We start from the raw sequence: 17,402 nt of genomic DNA on the forward strand, positions 1-17,402 counted from the left end.
GGTTATTTGGTATGCACACAAAACATTCCCAAAATGGCGAGTCATGCAAGTTTACCAAGTACAAGATATTCAATTGTTAACTAGGCTTCTAAACTTTGTTTGACACTTGAAGGAAAATGCAGATGTCTCAAATTCTCAAAATGAAACTTTACGAAATGACTCGAAACTAGAACTTAGCATCATGAGACACATGCTTATACTGACTGAAAGGTGATAAACATCTAAAACTCATCATAGGCCTCAAGATGACAGTTGGGTGCATATGCATGAAAAGTGTTTATAGGGGTTTTTCTAGCAAAGTTTCCAATAGCTACTCAAAATCCTGATGCAATTTTGAGTCCCAACAGGTTATAAATACTTACTTGCTCCTCGAGAGATTCCTCCAACCATATAGCAATGTTGTTCATGTAATGTCCATGATTGTACCATCTTGCAAATAAGCCATGGCCTTCACAATAGTCCCACAATCCCTTTGTGAAGATATTGTTGACCACGACAACGATATCATTACCTTCCTTGCTCTTATGGATCTTTTCTCCATGCAATACAGGGTCACATGGAATCATAAACCTATTAGGGTTTGTATCCATTTGCTTGTGATTACCAAGGATCTTATGGTAAACCATAGAATGTAGTGTTACCATAAGAAACGTGGAGATGATCAGATCTTGCTACATTTGTGCGAGGTATAATCGAATTTTTTTAATAATGATATATGAAAGTTTTATCATATAGTTTAAAGGACTTTAGCTTTAATATAATCTAAGTGTTTGGTAAAATTTATGAATTTAAGTTTTAATATCTAGATGATATAACAAAATCTCATCGCTCTTAAACCCACCAATCAACACGTTACAATTCCTTCTTATGAAAAGCTCTCTCTTTCATTATATTTAATAATTTAATTAATGATACAAATTACATTATTAACTACAAATCTAACATAGGATTTGTCCTTTCAATTTGAGGAAAGCATATCCAACACATCAATGGATCTGAGAGGCAATTTCATTCACGGCTCTACAAACCTCATGTTGAAGCAGCAATTGAATATAGATTTGGATCAAGTGGAATGATTTGATTTATTTATGTGCTTTGCTTCTATATTATAGAAGCAAGTAGGCAGAGCATGATGTTGGAGAACTTAGTTTACATCTACTAATTGTAGTTGCTTGAAAGTTTCTCGAGACGGCTCCTTCTTGTTTTTAAGGAAATTCTACTTTGTGTATATCCTGCAATCATGGCGTTCCACGAGATATCTTTGAGGCATTCTGTCAAACAGTTAACATGCCTTCTCCATGCTTCCATATTTACTGTAATTCTCCTTTCCTCTACGCATTTATTGATATTTCATACCCTGTTCCATTGACGAAATAAGCATTACATAATGGAATTTGACTTTAAACCTGACGAAATAAGCTTCTGAAGCCTTTTCAAGAATCCTATTCTGTGCATAGAATTTCGAAATCTATTTTTAAAGAGCAGAAAATATCGTGCAGAATTAATTCAATTTTTTTTTGGTGATAGTAGTTTCTAGTTTTTGTAGAACTGCAGATTTCAGCGAAAGAAACTGGGGCAAGGTTAGAAATTGATCTATCAGTTTGGTAATTTTTTTCCTTAGATTTCTTACGCTTTGATTTGCTTCTGGATTTCACTGTGCGAATTTTGTTGTCATCAACGTTTCATAATGCCAACAGAATTCACACAGTACAATCCAGAAGCAAATCAAAGCATAATATCTACGGATTGTGGAAATCAATTTTTAGATACCTGTTCGAAAAAATTGAGAAAAAAAAAAGATTTTTAACTTGTTTTTGTCTTTGTATTTACAGTTCATTCAACGAATTTCCCTAAATTTAAAAACATCAGCTTTCAAGCTGAACAAGATTTTGAAAAAAATCTATTTTTAAGCTGAACAGTACTTTCAAATAACATACTTTAAAATATCGTGCCTTGTTAACAATTATTTTCGTGTATCACGCATTGAAAAGAAAAACAACAGAAATCTTCTCATGGAAGTCTCTAAACTAACAAGCACTGAAGACATTCTAACTTTGAAAGAACTCATGCACTAAGATTTCAAGGGAATAAAACCCTAATTTGAAAAAGAAAAGCAAAATCAAACAATTCCACCTCTGATGATTGTCTGTGAATGAATTTGACTGCCTTTTTATGTCGCAGATCCGGCCGGTAATGAAGAACAGAGCAAGTTCTACAGCTTCGGTAAATTATATAGAATTTCACAGCCCTGTTCGATGCCAGCCATTGCATTTGCCAAAGCATGATTGATTGCAGAATTGACAATTGTAAATGTATGGATTCAATTACGAGAAAAGATAATGAAATCAATACATTGAGACCGTCAATGCTGCACTCAATAATGATTTGGTAACCCAAATGTGGAAGTAATGTGCGAGATGAAGCGTTGAGACTTGAGTAATATAATACATTTGGTAATGGTCAATTTCTGTAGTACAGTTGAAGAAGTACAACAATGGAGGCTGGGTTTATTGGAGTACACTTAGTAGTACAACAATAATTCAATTTGAGGATCTGAAATTGAAATGGCAGGAATCTTCGCGATTCTTCATGGCCATCCAAATGAAACCTCAAAAATAAAGAACGCATGAATCAAATAAGAGCATGATGTTTGTGCGTATCTTCGCCGTTGTATTTAATATAATTATAGATGAGCCAAAATTTATATTATTATTATTGTTACATATACTAATCAGATTAGTTAGCTAGGAAGTTAAACAATCGTTTATTTCTTTCGAGACAAGATTTCTTGTTGTTCGTCAATAGGCGGGAACTAAACTAATGTTTTCGCCTCCATGTATTAGTTTGGAGAGTATAAAACAAAAGATTTACACTATTTCTAATGCTCTGAGTGATGTTTTATTTCCAAAATTTTAACAAAATTTTTACTTTTTGATTGGATGTTTATAATTTTGCTGGGATTTTTATTAATTTCTTTTTTCAAAAATTCAATAAAATTAGTCATGTCAAATAAACTTACACGATAATATTGAAATTGTCATATACATTGGGAATTTAATACAACTAAATAAAAATTGTGTTTCAATTACATAAATATTGTTTATTTGTATTTAAATCAATTCAAATTCTACCCGGATCAACACATGTGAGCAATAAAGACTAATAATTATGTATAACTTTCATTGAAGATTTCCTTCTTAGCAAGCATTATTAGGATAAAGAATATCTTTATGAACAAGAGCTCTGCTAGAACATGAGTCCCTGCCTATTGGGAAAATAGAAGGAAATAAATTATTAGAATGAGCAATGGTGAGTGCCATAATTGGTTAACAAATGCATTTCAGATGGTGGCTTAACATAAAAACGTTCAAAAGGAGTTATCAACTTTTATAAACCAATGAAAACAAATATTTATAACAAAGCTAACACATTTGTGCAAGTCATAACAAAATGTGTGAGAACTATAAAGAAAAAGAAAAAGTAAAATTAAATTTATAGATTTTATAGCACATAGCTAAAGTAAAATAAAAACTCATACAGATGCATTATGAAAAACAACTATCTAAAATATTTTATTTATTTTTATATCTTTTACATTATAATTTTCATATGTTATATGCTACTATATAGTAAAAAAAATCCTATTAAATGATTATATATATATATATATATACAAAATTAATAATATTACTTATTTATAGATATATATTTTAAAAAGTTAAATAATAGCATTGCTAATTACTTAATATAATATTATTTTCTAAAATTACTAATTTACATCTTAAATATAACAATAATTTATATAATTAAAAAATTAAACATATAAATATTATCATAATTTAAATTTAAATAATAAATAATTTTTTATTTGACTAAGATCAAAATTTATTTTAAAAACTAAAGTATAAAAGGCTAACTAAAGTATAAAAGGCTAAGTAACATACACTTGTTTGTTGATTTAGTCATACAAATAAAAACTTTAAAAAAATTTAAATTTGAATTATTTTAATTAACGTTATTCTAGTGGTTCCATAAAGTTCTTGGTTTTAAAAGCCTTTTTTACCGCGGATACAAATTTGGAAACCAAGTTTTATGGGCATCTGCACTCGATTGACGTGTGGCATGTGTCTGTGCAAATAAATTTATATGAGAATAAATCTGTGCCAAAGATTGATAGCATATTGCCCTAGTTGTATCGTCGGTTTTTATGTTGATAAAAAAGTGGTATCAATTTTACTGGATTGCAAACAGAATAATATTTATTCATTTTGAGGTATAGTAAATGTGACTGGTAATATATGCTCGCACAATGATCGACCATTAATGGAAATAGTATAATAGCAAATGTGGATGCTAAAGATTCGATGGGACAACTTCAGTACATCTGTGGATGACAATTATTAGATGTAATTAATGTTATCTACTCATATTTTTCCTTATTCTTGAAATTGGAAAAATAATATAAACCCTAGCAAAATTGCAAAGGGCCAATAAGAAATTAGGGATACATCAACATAAATTAATTTACAAATAAAAGTTTTGAATTTAATTTTTTGAGACTACACAAATTAATTAAAGGGGGGCTAGTGAAAACATTGGCTCCTGTGCCCTATATAGACAGGGAGTAATAAAAGATTTTTAGATAAGTTAATTAATTAATGAAAGAATAATATAAGCATACTTCAATTAATTTTGAAATATTACTATTAAATGAACAATGATTTTCTTTGGATAAATTTAAATTAAATGTTAATTAAATTTGAAAATACTATGATGACAATTAAATTCTTAGTATCGTATGATATTTTGAAATATTATTGTGCAATTTTAGTAAAAAATATAAAATTCTAAATCAAAATTTTAGGGAACAGAAGGTGGATATACAAACAAATGTCTTAGATAGGCAGTCTACATAATCAACTTTCTAGTGCATGTAGTATTTCTTGAATTTTTGAAGTTTGAACCCTTTCAAAGTTACAAAGAAATGGTATATACACTTACAGTGGATCTCTAAATATCTACTTTGTTTGACTCCTACACCTATATTATCTCCTCTGTTAATTAATTCCTTTGAACATGTAGTCTAATTTATTTTAACTTCTTAGACATAAAAAACAATATATGTTTTCTTATTAAATTTCAAACATGTTTCACCTTAAAAAGTTTGCATTCTATCCTTTTTAACAAAAGGTGGGACTAAAGTTCTCTAGAGCTCTTGTTAGTCCCTGCCTATATATAGGCAGCAAACTAATGTTCCCGGTTGCACTTCTAAAGTTCAAAGTTCATTTGATGTTTGTTTATTTAAAATTTATTTTCTTTATAGAAATTTCAAATTTTTGATTGGTGAACGATAATTTTGTTGGGGTTTTTGGCATTTAAATAAATGAAAGAAAAAAGGAGGCATCAATGACAAGATAAACATGAATTAAATGTGGCAGATGGTGACATTGACCGCAAAGCAGATGTCGGAAGCTAATATTTTAACTGGAAATTTGCCATCTTATCGTCAACCCAAAACTATCAACGTCGGCAATTTGTGCCAAAAGTTTGCTATTTTGTTGATTTTTTTTGGTAATTCATTCTAGCAAATGCACATGTTCCAATTGAAATTAGAAAATAAATTTGAATGATTCGATGCAAGCAAACAAGTTAAAATTATACATATTTCTAAAGTCAAATCATTTGCGGCTTATTTTATTTTTTTCGGTGACGGCAAAATAGCGAACGCGAATCTTTTTCCCAATCCTTCTAAGTTTCATACGAGTCCAATCAATATTAAAGTTTATTCATTCTAATGTTAAATATGCGATGCCCATAAATAAAAGACATTAAAGTGACATATGTCAAGGATGTCCTCTTGCCCCTTACCTTTATGTTCTAACTGCTGATGCATTAGGCTATATGTTGCAAGGTGCAAGGAAGCTGAAACTTATCTCATGTGTTTCTATTCCCTAAAGTTCTGTTGTTATTAACTCACATTATGCTAATGACAGCTTATTATTTTTACAAAACTTTGAGCAAGAGATCTCTAATACTTTGAATGTTTTGGAAATATATTGTGTTGTCTCTAGCTCTAAGCTAGCTCATGAAAAAATAGAATTTTTGATGATTCGAGATGGGCATATTCTCCATTGGATTCCATGTGAATGGAAGCATATTAAGCACGGTGAAATTATGAGATATCTCGGGATTCCCTTTGGTCTAGGAGTCACTCTCTCTGATATGTGGACTTGGTATCTTAATAGAGTCAAATCCAAACTTTTTAATTGGGGTAATAAATTTCTGTCTCTTGGGAAAATCCAAGTTGCTAATAAGATTTTTTTGGCAATGCATGTTTATTATTCATCCAGCTAGATGCCCTCCAACAAAGGTTATGAGGAATTAATAAAAATCATTAGACATTTTTTATGGACTAAATGGGATGGCGGTAAGGGGTTTATATCTATATCTTGGTCTCAATGCATACAACCAAAGCATAAAGGAGGCTTGGGATTAATTGACCCAAAAACCCAAGGGTTTTGCTTGGCAACGAAATAGATTATTAGAGTTGCTAAAGGGGATGAACCTTGGAAAGTTCTAGTTCAGAATAGGATTTTTCTTGCTACGGTTAGAGGAAAATGGCAAGGAGTGGGGTGGTTGGACAAGTTACTTCACGCTCCCTTCTTTTCTATTAAGGCTTCAACTTCTCTCCAGTCAATTTGGAAAGCTTGGCAAAGTCAGCCATCTTTTAAAATGGAGAGATGGCTCTCTCCAACATGGTTTTAGCTTTTCCACTTCTTCTATTTGGTGGAACAAACATATATTGTATCATGACCAGCCTTTGGCCTTGAGTTTTCCTAAACTATCTTATTTGCTGTCCAAAAAAGGTATTAACACGGTGGAAGATCTTTGGGACTTCAATATTTTAGATTGGCTGCCATGGGATGTCATTAGAGCTCAATTTAATCTGAACAATAAATACAAATCATTTTAAATCTTTGTGAAATCTCTAGTGCCTCCAGAATTGTCTATGAAATTGTGTACCCCAATTCAATGCAATTTCTTCAAAGACTGGCTATGGCTTTCAACATTTCCTTTCTTGTCTTTTCCTTTGAAGAAAATATATTTACAGCTACTGCCTAATCTTCCCATGAAGTCTCGGTTGAACAACAAATGGAATTGTAAATTTAGTGAAAAGTTTTGGGCAAAACTCTCAGCTAAAATTTGGAAGTCAAAGTTTAACACGGAGGCACAATTAATGGCATGGAAGATATTACATTACAAGTTACTAGTTGGTAGCAGGCTAAAATGTATCATGGTTAATCCCTTTAATTGTCCTTTTTGCAAGAAATTTGAAGACATGCGTCACATCTTTTGGGGCTATTCTTTTGCGAAGAAGTTATGGAACTCTGCTTTTCATTGTCTTCTTGCTATCTTTTGGCATTACCTTAACTAGAAGGAGGCTTTACTTGGAGTTGGGCTTTGAAACAATGTCATTGCTGAAAGTGTTCGACAAACCATCTTATTGCACATCTGGAGAGTCCATTGTAAAGCAGCTTTTGATAACTCCTATGATCATTAGGAATTTGCTTTTCTAAAACTTTATTCAAACATATTTTATTGTCTTGCTTGTATTTTCTCTCAATTGCAGGCGGATTATAGGAAGAGTACCACGATAACATATCAAGTCCAACGTATCCAACACCAAGTAATTCAGCTAATCAAGAATCAACAAAATGGTGTGCTTCATAGTCTACAACCTCTTATCCAAATTCTAATAAATTGTATTTGAAATTGTGCTCTCTTCTCTATGTACCCCTGTGGGTTGTTTTGCCTCTTGTTTCTCCACTGTAATGTTGTCTTCATTCTTTCGAGCAGTTTTCTGTGATCTGCTCTTCTTACCTTTGTAATTTGCATTATTTCAAAAAAAAAAAAAAAGTGACATATGTTAGGCTTGGCCACGATTAAGAAAATATTTGATGTGTGAATTGGAATGACCTCAATTTGTGAAGATTCTTCTTTAAATGAAGCTTACTAAGAGAAGAAACATGAAGTTCAACAAAACTTTAAATATAGAATTGTTTAATAAAAACCCAAATTTCCATATGGACTGTTATGATCGATTGAGAATTTGAATTAAAATATTATAAGTATCTTTTATTAATAGAAAAATATGTAAAAAAAATATTAAACAAATTTCTTACCAAAAAAATTACTTTAGTTTAATTTGATTTGGTGTAAAAATATAGTTTAAAAAGTTCATAATAAACAATTTTGTAATGAAAAATAATTTAAAAAAAATTTCAAGTAAATTTTATTAGATGATAGATCATGACTTATGTTCTTAAATTTAAAATATTATTTAATTATATATATATATATATATATATATATATATGAAAAAGAAGTTGAAATGTTGATAATAGATGAAAATTAAAAATTGATTTAGTCATTATATTTATTGTTTTAATTTTTCCAAATGCAAAATTTCATGTTCTATATCAATAATCACATGAAAATGATCAAATCAATCACATCCATTGATCATTTTCTACTATTTATAAACTATTTTTATTTCAAAATAATTCTTGTACAATGACTATTCATCCCTTCCAACCCTATCATAAGGCAGGGACTCCAACTCTCTCAGAGCTCTTGTTTGCATTGTTTTTAGATACATTTAAGTTGAAGTCTATTATAATATGTGATTTGGTTAGGTATAAAGTGGTGGGTTCTATAGTACATGCTTTTAAAAGATTTTGGTTTAAATTTAATTAGTTAAATTATTAGAGGTTTCATGTGTCTTAAGCCTAATTCTTTTTCATTATTTATTTAGTCATAAGATCTTATGTATGATGTGATTGTCAATGGAACAAAATATTGGTTAGTTGCACAAATAATTATTAGCTAGATAAATCTTTCTTTCATATTAGTTGTGTGAGAGATATGCATAACACCAATAAATTTGCTTGGTAGATTGATGTTGAGTCAAATATGGAGTTTAGTTTCTAGGCTTATACCCACAATTTGCAAGGAAATGGTTCAATAAATAAAAAAACCTCAATTGGTTCCTTGCTTGGACAACCCTATGAGGAAAATTCTTTAAGGTTACAAGATGCTTGACCAACCCTTATCAACTCAAACATTGTGTGGCAAGATCTGTGTAATAGAGCTTCTAGTACCCAACACCTAGATCTAGGCATTCGGGTTGCAAAATGTCTCAAAATGATTTTGTTGAATAAGAGTGGGCAAAAACAATGTTTTCATGCTCAAAGAGCCACAATCCAACTCTTGACACAAGCCTTGGTGATTTGTGACCCAAGCTACACAAAATTATCCTAGTGAGGAGACCTAATTGTATTGGGTTGACCTATTAAAATTTTCCCATTTATTTCATGAGGGTAGTAGCACAAACTTGGGTCGCAATTCTGTGGAAGTCAATTCCATGGAATGTGACCTTTCAAGAAATGCGTACCCGATTTGATCCATATTCAAAAATTTGGGTACCCAATTTTTGAATATGGATTGGGTGCCGAAACCATAACAGGTACCCAATTTTGAAAAACTATAAAACCCATATTTTTGGGGTTTTTGGTCATTTTTACTGGAGTGTAAAATGGGAGCCCAATTTTAGAATAGAAACATGAGCTCGTTTTCAAATTTCTACTGACCTCCTATTGCTCTTTTTAGTGTACTAGGTATTTTACTTTGTTTTTCACTATTTTATTTCATTGTTTCCAGTTTTACGCTTTATAATTCCATCAATTTATTGTTTTTCTTTTCACTTTTAATATGTAAAATTGTAAATTTCTATTGTTAATAGTTTTATTGTTAGATTATTGTATTTGTTCATTTAAATAGTTTCGTATATGTTCATTTTAATTTATTTTTTGTAGATGTTAATTTAAAAATTATTCTTTTAGATGTTTCGATGTATTTAATAAAAATTACAATGTTGAATGATTAGATACATGTAAATTAGATTGTTTAAACATGTAATTACATTGATATTTTAGATTTATTTCAACTAAATAGCAATTAATTATAAATTAGTTTGTAATCCATATAACAAAAAGAATAAAACTAACTATATTGCTAAGTCTAACCTCAACCTAATCATAACTGTACAATAATTTAATCTAAACCCTAAACATAAAACTAAGTATTTAATGTTCTCCCTTACCTTAAAACCATAATTTTAACTCTAAACCCTAGATTCATGTAACTCTAATCATAAGCTCAATTCTTTCATCCTAACATTAACTAAATATCTAATCTTAAACAATCATACATAACCATTTATCCTTAACACAACCTTAGCCCTAATTATGACATTTAAACATAAACGAGCTCTTAAATTCTATTTGTGATTTTCAATAAATGTTGACGGACTCATGGAATAAAGACTTGATGCATCATTATATTAGTGAAAAACCTATTTGGATGGATTTTATAACATTTCATACATCATCCAAGAAGATTGATTTAAATTGGTATTAGGGAAGAATAATTTGGTAATTATCATTATGAGAATCATTAAGGATTATAAGTGGAAAATTAATATTACTAGGTTGATATTTTAAGATTTGGGTTATGTTTTATCTCTTCATGAAAACTGAATTTTTAAAATGACTTTATTTGGTACATTGATTTGAAAGGGTATCACATTGTGATGAATATGTTCTATAGGAAATAATTCTAAAGATGAAAATTTAGTTTATCTGAGGTGATTTTGGTTTGAATGTGATTTGTTTACAATGTATTTCATATGTTTGAAAGTAGTAAATCAAATTGAACCCATGTTGTACTAAAATGTGATTCAAATATTTTTAGTGCAATATGCTTTTGATGATTCATGAGTTGGTAGTTGAATTCAAATTATGATGTGAAGAAATTAGGTGTTAATACTTATGATGATTTCTTTACTTCTTTATTTTGATTATTAATACAATAATGTGATTGAACTCTATAAGATCTTCTTGGAAAGATGGTAATTGTATTATGTTACGATAAGAAATGGTCATGTTAGGACATGCTTATACATTTTGGCTTATGATTTATATGTCATGATAATTAATGGAAAGAAATTGAAACTATTCATTATGTATTTAAATCTTATATTAGTGTAGGTGAGTTGACTCTATGAATTGGAATAAATAAATTTAATCATGATGTATTATTCTTTATTGTAGAAGTTGTGAAAACCAACTTCATAGATCGCTAAGAACACCTGCATACAAATAACCTGTGCTGAAGAGAAACTAGAAAAGGAAAAAGTAGAGCTTGAAAAATCTCAATGGTGTGAGAGCAAAAAACTTTATTCCAAGATGAAAACAAAAAGTACAAAAGTTCAACCTTAAAGGTGAATGAAACCCTAAAGGGAAATAAAGCTAGGTTGTGCAATATAATTAATATAAAATATTAATTATATGCACCTAAGAAATATCTTAAGTAACTAGAGTAATAAATAATTTAATTAATTACATCAACATGATCTAATTAATAAGCATAAAAAAAAAACTACTCTAACACCCCCCCTTAAGTGAAGCTTAGGAGGTAAGCTAACTTAGCAAAGCTATGAAAGCAGGAAAATGGGTCCCAACAACAAGGCCTAATCAGGTACCCAAAACAAGGAAATCTTTGTATACTAGAGACAAAGGAGAAAACCCAGTGGGAAAAGCTCCTCTCCAAAAAGAGATGAAAAAAAAACAACCAAAAGAAATGTCTCAAGAGACTCTCTCAAAACCATAAGTACAACTAGCCCTCCCATGAGAGAGAGAAGAGACACTAAAGCCCCTCCAAAATGATGGAGCCCCTATAGAAATGAGTAAGGTGAACTCCAATGTGGAATAAACAAGGGCATAGAACAAGAAACTCCTGAAAGACTAGGAGGCGTAACTGATGCTCAAAGGAGAAAACATGAGGATCCTAAAAGGGAATCCCCAATGCAAGTGTGCTGACACTGTCATGTAAGAGGAGATGGATTTCCTTTGCAAAATCCTCAACAAGTGCACTTGGAGGTTCGATGAATGGATTTGGAGGTTCAGGCAGAGCCGAAGAAGAATCCTACTAAAGAGAAAATACCTCAATTGGATGTGGTGTGGTAGTCAAAACAAGGATTTCAAGAAAAATACAAAGGTTCAAGTGTCCTGACTACACCACATGATGCTCTTGAAAAAGGGAAGAGTTGTGCTTCAAGAATGGAGATGGTGGACCAAAGTGTAAGAAGGTGTAGAGATAGGTAGTATGATCAACGGTCCCTATAGAAATAAGACCTCCTATTGCACTATCCCAAATGAAGACTGAATCTGCAGTGAACTCAACTATCTTCCCTAATCCAGTGCGTGTAATCTGATAAATCGAGAGAAGGTTTACAGATAGAGATGGAACATATAATAAATCATTTAATGTTCCATCTTGAATGCCAACTGAACCTTTCCCGTAGACTGTTCCCCATGAGAATATGAGGAATGAGAGAAGCCTCATTAGTAGAGATGACCCCTCAAGAAGATTCCATATGGTGAGAAGCACTTAAATCCAGTATCCAAGGGACCTGGGAAGGGGATGCAATGGATGCTTGTAATTCATGACCCTATCCAAAATTTGGTGTACATGTTGAAAAGATGGAAGAAGACTGAAAGGAAGACCCCTGTGAGGTAGAAGAGGATGGAGAGGAAATAGTGTTGTCTTGAAGAAGAGCTTGAAAATCTGCAATCTATTTCTCATACCCATCAAATCTCTTCTGAAAACAATGTGACTCATCATGAGATCTCTTCCAACAATAGGGACTCTTAGTCTTCTTTTTCTCCTTCTTAGAAGAAGATGATGAAGGACCAGTAGAGTGTTGAGAAAAGGAATCTAATATCTGCTTCAACTTTTGTGTTTCTTGAGGTGACTTGGCAAGAAATGCCTATGACTATGAACCTATAAGTGAATCTATCTGAGTGAGCTTGGATTGCTCATGAGTCAACTTGTCACAGAATGTCTCAAAAGAGGGCATAACATGTCATGCACCTAGAGAATACATAGTGGAGTAGAAGGTCAAAGTGAAAATCTGATAAGGACCTCGAAGCTTGGAGAGTATCAAAAAGATACACTCGTCATCTGACTTTGTCTTTCCAGCAACCTGTAACATAGATCGAAGAGACTTGAATTTCATCAAGAAGTCTCCAATGCTGGTGAATGATTCAGGAACTAAGAAGGTAAACTCTACATCTATCTGTAGAAACCTGAATTGATTCATTGCACCAAACAAGGTGGAAAACTTGTCCCACATAGCCCTGGGTGTAGTCAAACCATCTAGGTGAAATAGTAACCCATTTGAAATATTCATTGCAATGAGGCCCATTGCCTCATCCATCTTATTGTGCCACATAAGAACCTCATAAGGCCTCTATAGAACTAGTTGAGTCGCATGAAGGCATGACCATAACCCCTTTTTCATAAGCAATTTGGTCATCTATCCTTTCCAAGTATGGTAGTTGTGAGGTGTAAGGTAGGTGACATAAGAGTCCACCATTGAGAGAAGAAGACAGAAGTAGAAGGGTCAATTCTAAAGAAAATTAAAAAAAGAAAAGAAAAAGAACCCCCCACAACATATCCTCAAAAAGCAAAGAAACAACTACTGAAAGCACAAAAATTGACAAGAAAACCTAGACGCTTGTATCACCTAGTTTAGTAGTGTAAATTGAAAACTAACTATTAAATGAAAGCTTTAACCATACTAAACATGGAAAACACTTAAGATAGGACCAAAGAAGACAAACTTGAGGAAAGTAGACCAAATATGGTAAACTCCTAAAGTGCTTCTCATGATGACGAAGCTATGTCCCTGATGAGAGGGAATGTATGTTCACAAGTTATGCTCAAGCTTAGATGGATGGATGGAGTGAATGAGGCAAGTTTTCAAGAATGGATTCATCGAGTGATTTCAACATTACAATGGTATTTTGGTAGTTTATGAGCTCTCAAAATAGCATTATAACTTTGCATAAAAGGTGGATATTTTTAGTAAAGGAGGAGGGTTTAATTTATAGGCCAAGGGTTGGAGAAATGGAGGGCCAAGATGTCAAGGTGATGAGATGGTAAGGGAGGGTTAGGATGCACTCAAAAGGGAGCCCATGGATTGTGCTTGTTTAGCACCAATAGGGAGGTGACACTTGTCACAAGGAGGATGAGTGTGAGAGGATAGGATAAGGGTTGGTCAAAGGCTTGATGAGGGTGGTTGAGTATGTAAGAGTCATGAGTGAGGATGAGAGAGGTGTAAGAGTCATAAAGGGGAGTGTAAGAGATATTTGAGGGTCATTTATGTTGGAGGGTGAGGGGAAGATATTTGTTGACTTTATCTTGGGTTAGCAAGTCTTAACCCATGTTTATGATTGTGTACATGATTAGAAGAGGTTTAGGATTAGCTTAGAAGGGGGGTTAGTTGTTGAGTGATTTGGCTTTGATGGGATGGGTTAGTTAGGTGGCTAAGTGAGGTTAGTATGGGTGAATGGGTTGGATTAGGGGTTAGGATAGGGTTTAGGAAGGCTTTTAGGATTTTAGATATTTTATTAAATGTTTTATTTAATAAAATGGGGAGATGGAATTAAATTGAATAGATTTGATGAATTATCCAATTTAATAGAGGCAATAGGGATTTAATTGATAAATTGATTTTGGGTGATCATTTGATTTTATCAATTGGACTATAGTTAATTAAATAAATAAATAAACTAGGGGATGATGATTAATTAATTAAATAGTAAATATTTAATCAATAATTTCCTAAGAGATGACTAAATATGATTACTTATTGATGTAATCAGATTTAGGTGTCTACAACGCCAACTGCAGGGAAGGAGGAAATAGAAGACTCAACTTCTACACAAAAAATATGAGCTCAAATGGACTTGGAATAAAATAAAACCTACATCATTATCTCTATCTGGGAACTAGCTTTTCAATTCTTCTTTTAGATTGAAAAAATACATCTGTATGCTCAAGTTATGACCGAAAAACCAACGGTTGCTCCAAAAGACAAGCTCACTAGAAAATTACAGTCATAGCAAAAAATTTGATGGCCATATGGCTATCAATATCCTATCACCGAAAAAAAATTTGGCTGCCAGAATGCTGACATCAACGGCCAGATAGTGACATCATCCTATTGGAAAATGACATTAGTAGGGTAAAAAATAGTGCCAAAAAAGTGACATGAACCATCAAAAAAATGATGTGGACTACTGAAAAAGTGATGTATGCACCCAAATTGATGACATTAGCATTGATCGGGGGCCAGGTGGCGCGCCATTAGTGGAGGCGATGACTTGGCGACAGATGGGGGCACTACTGTGAAGGAGGTGGTAGCACGACGGTGAGGCAATGGTCACGGAGCAATGATCAAGTTGCGGTTGTGTTGCCTGCAGAGGTGGTGCCCAAGCCGAGCATGAGAGGCACTGCGAAAACACCAGGGTGGTTGCTTAGTATAGCAGCTATTGCAGTCACCCAAAATATATATTTTAATTATTTTTGCAAAAGTCGTCCGTACAGCTCTGTGTGAGGCCATTTTTTTTTTGCCTAATGCTACAACCAAAATTCAAATTTTTTATATGAATACTAATTGTAATAGGCCTTTTGAGTGTAATGACAGCATCCGTTTTGGCCCAAAGTGAGCTAAAAAGATGCCCTCCTCCTGATTGAAGGAAAAAACCTTGAAAAAGCTAGGGTTTCTAACTCCGAATCACAACTTTAAACTCTTCAAACCAAGAAGTAGTAGGGATACTCTAATGCCATCTAGAATTTGTGAAAACTAACTTCACAGATCACCAAGAACACCTGCATGCAAATAACCTATGCTGAAGAGAAACCAGAAAATAAAAAAGTAGAGCTTGGAAAATCTCAATGGTGTGAGAGCAAAAATTTTTATTTCAAGATGAAAACACAAAGTATAAAACTTTAACGTTAAAGGTGAACAAAACCCTAAAGCAAAATAAAGCTAGGTTGTGCAATATAATTAATATAGAATATTAATTATATGCACCTAAGAGATAGCTTAAGTAATAAGAGCTCTAGTTGAGCTCGAGTCCCTGCCTTTATGTAATTGTTAGAAAGTAGATAAAATAGATGGAGGTTCTTTGGTGCTTATGACCATTTTGTCAAATGTATAATGGGTGTAGTTGAATAGTTGTAGTGGCTTAGTGTCAAGATGTTCAAATCTTTGGCAGACATGAATTGCCTAAAAATTGCAAATCTTTGCTTCTCCTTAATGAAATATAAAAATTACCTAGGAAAAAATAGGAAATAAATAGATGAAGGTTTTATTTGTAAAATATATTAAAAATTACAAACTAATCAATTTCAAATATTTAATCTTCTTTATGTTGTCTTATTGTATTAAAAAATATTATTAAAATATTAAATACTTTTAAAATATCATTACAAATCATATTTACATTATATGCAATAAAATTATTCATTTATATATTACATGTGATATGATATAATAATCATTTTATATATAAAAATAAGTTATTAACCATTAATATGTTATATTGCATATCTTAAGTTTTATATTGATTTATTTATTATAAACTCTTAAAATATTAAAAAGAAAAAAATAAATTGAAAGAAAAAATAAATTAAAAAATATAAATTGGTGACAAGTGCAATTGATTTGGAATTAATATTGATTAGACATTTATTTGTGAGGTGGAAGATAAAATGATTATTTTGTTAGAGTTAATCCACCTATCACAAAAGTTGGAAAGATAAAGTTGTAATTAATGCATTCATTAATTAATGTTAGAAAAATATTTGAATTTTTGTTGGAGAAAATTGAATATTACCCCTACAAAAATAGAGACCATCCAATCACAAATAAGGAATTAATGTTTAAAAATTCATTTAAAAATAAATCATTGTAAAAATTTAGCAATATGTAACTTTGCTTATAAAATTTAATTGCTGACCACAACCAAAAACATTAGTACCCTACCTTATAGATAAGGCAGGGACTAACAAGAGTAATAAATAACCTAATTAATTAAATCACCATTATCTAATTAATAAGAATAACAAATAATTACTCTAACATCTATACTATAGATTTACTATAGATTAGAGAATATCAATGAATGTGAAATATGTAGATGCTAGGATATATGATTTGGTTCTTGTAATGTTTCAACGTCCAAACCAAATGTATTTTAAAATCCCCTACTCCAAATTAGCTAGACCATCATATCCATTTATCATTTCATTATTTAGTTAGATAAATTTTACAACAAAAATTTCAATAATTTGATGACCATATTTTTTTAAATAAAACTACACACTAACCGTAAACATAGTATTAACCTTGATGTAAAATCTCACTCTCACCATAATTCTAAGCCTAAACCTAACACTGATTACAATTTTAACCAAATTATATAATTAAA

At 31.6% G+C, this 17,402-nt stretch overlaps 1 long non-coding RNA gene across 1 annotated transcript; it reads right to left on the bottom strand.

Annotated features, from left to right (window-relative positions):
- Positions 1-862: 862 nt before the first annotated feature.
- On the bottom strand, positions 863-2,482 carry LOC149553833 (uncharacterized). Its single transcript, XR_016353429.1, has 2 exons — positions 2,134-2,482; positions 863-1,357 (listed from the first exon to the last, which is right to left on the bottom strand). It is a non-coding gene; the product is annotated as an uncharacterized LOC149553833 (long non-coding RNA).
- Positions 2,483-17,402: the final 14,920 nt, after the last annotated feature.

This window comes from Cupressus sempervirens, chromosome 6 (assembly GCF_028749045.1).
Source record: "Cupressus sempervirens isolate cs-2001-9-10 chromosome 6, ASM2874904v1, whole genome shotgun sequence".
NCBI lineage: Eukaryota > Viridiplantae > Streptophyta > Pinopsida > Cupressales > Cupressaceae > Cupressus > Cupressus sempervirens.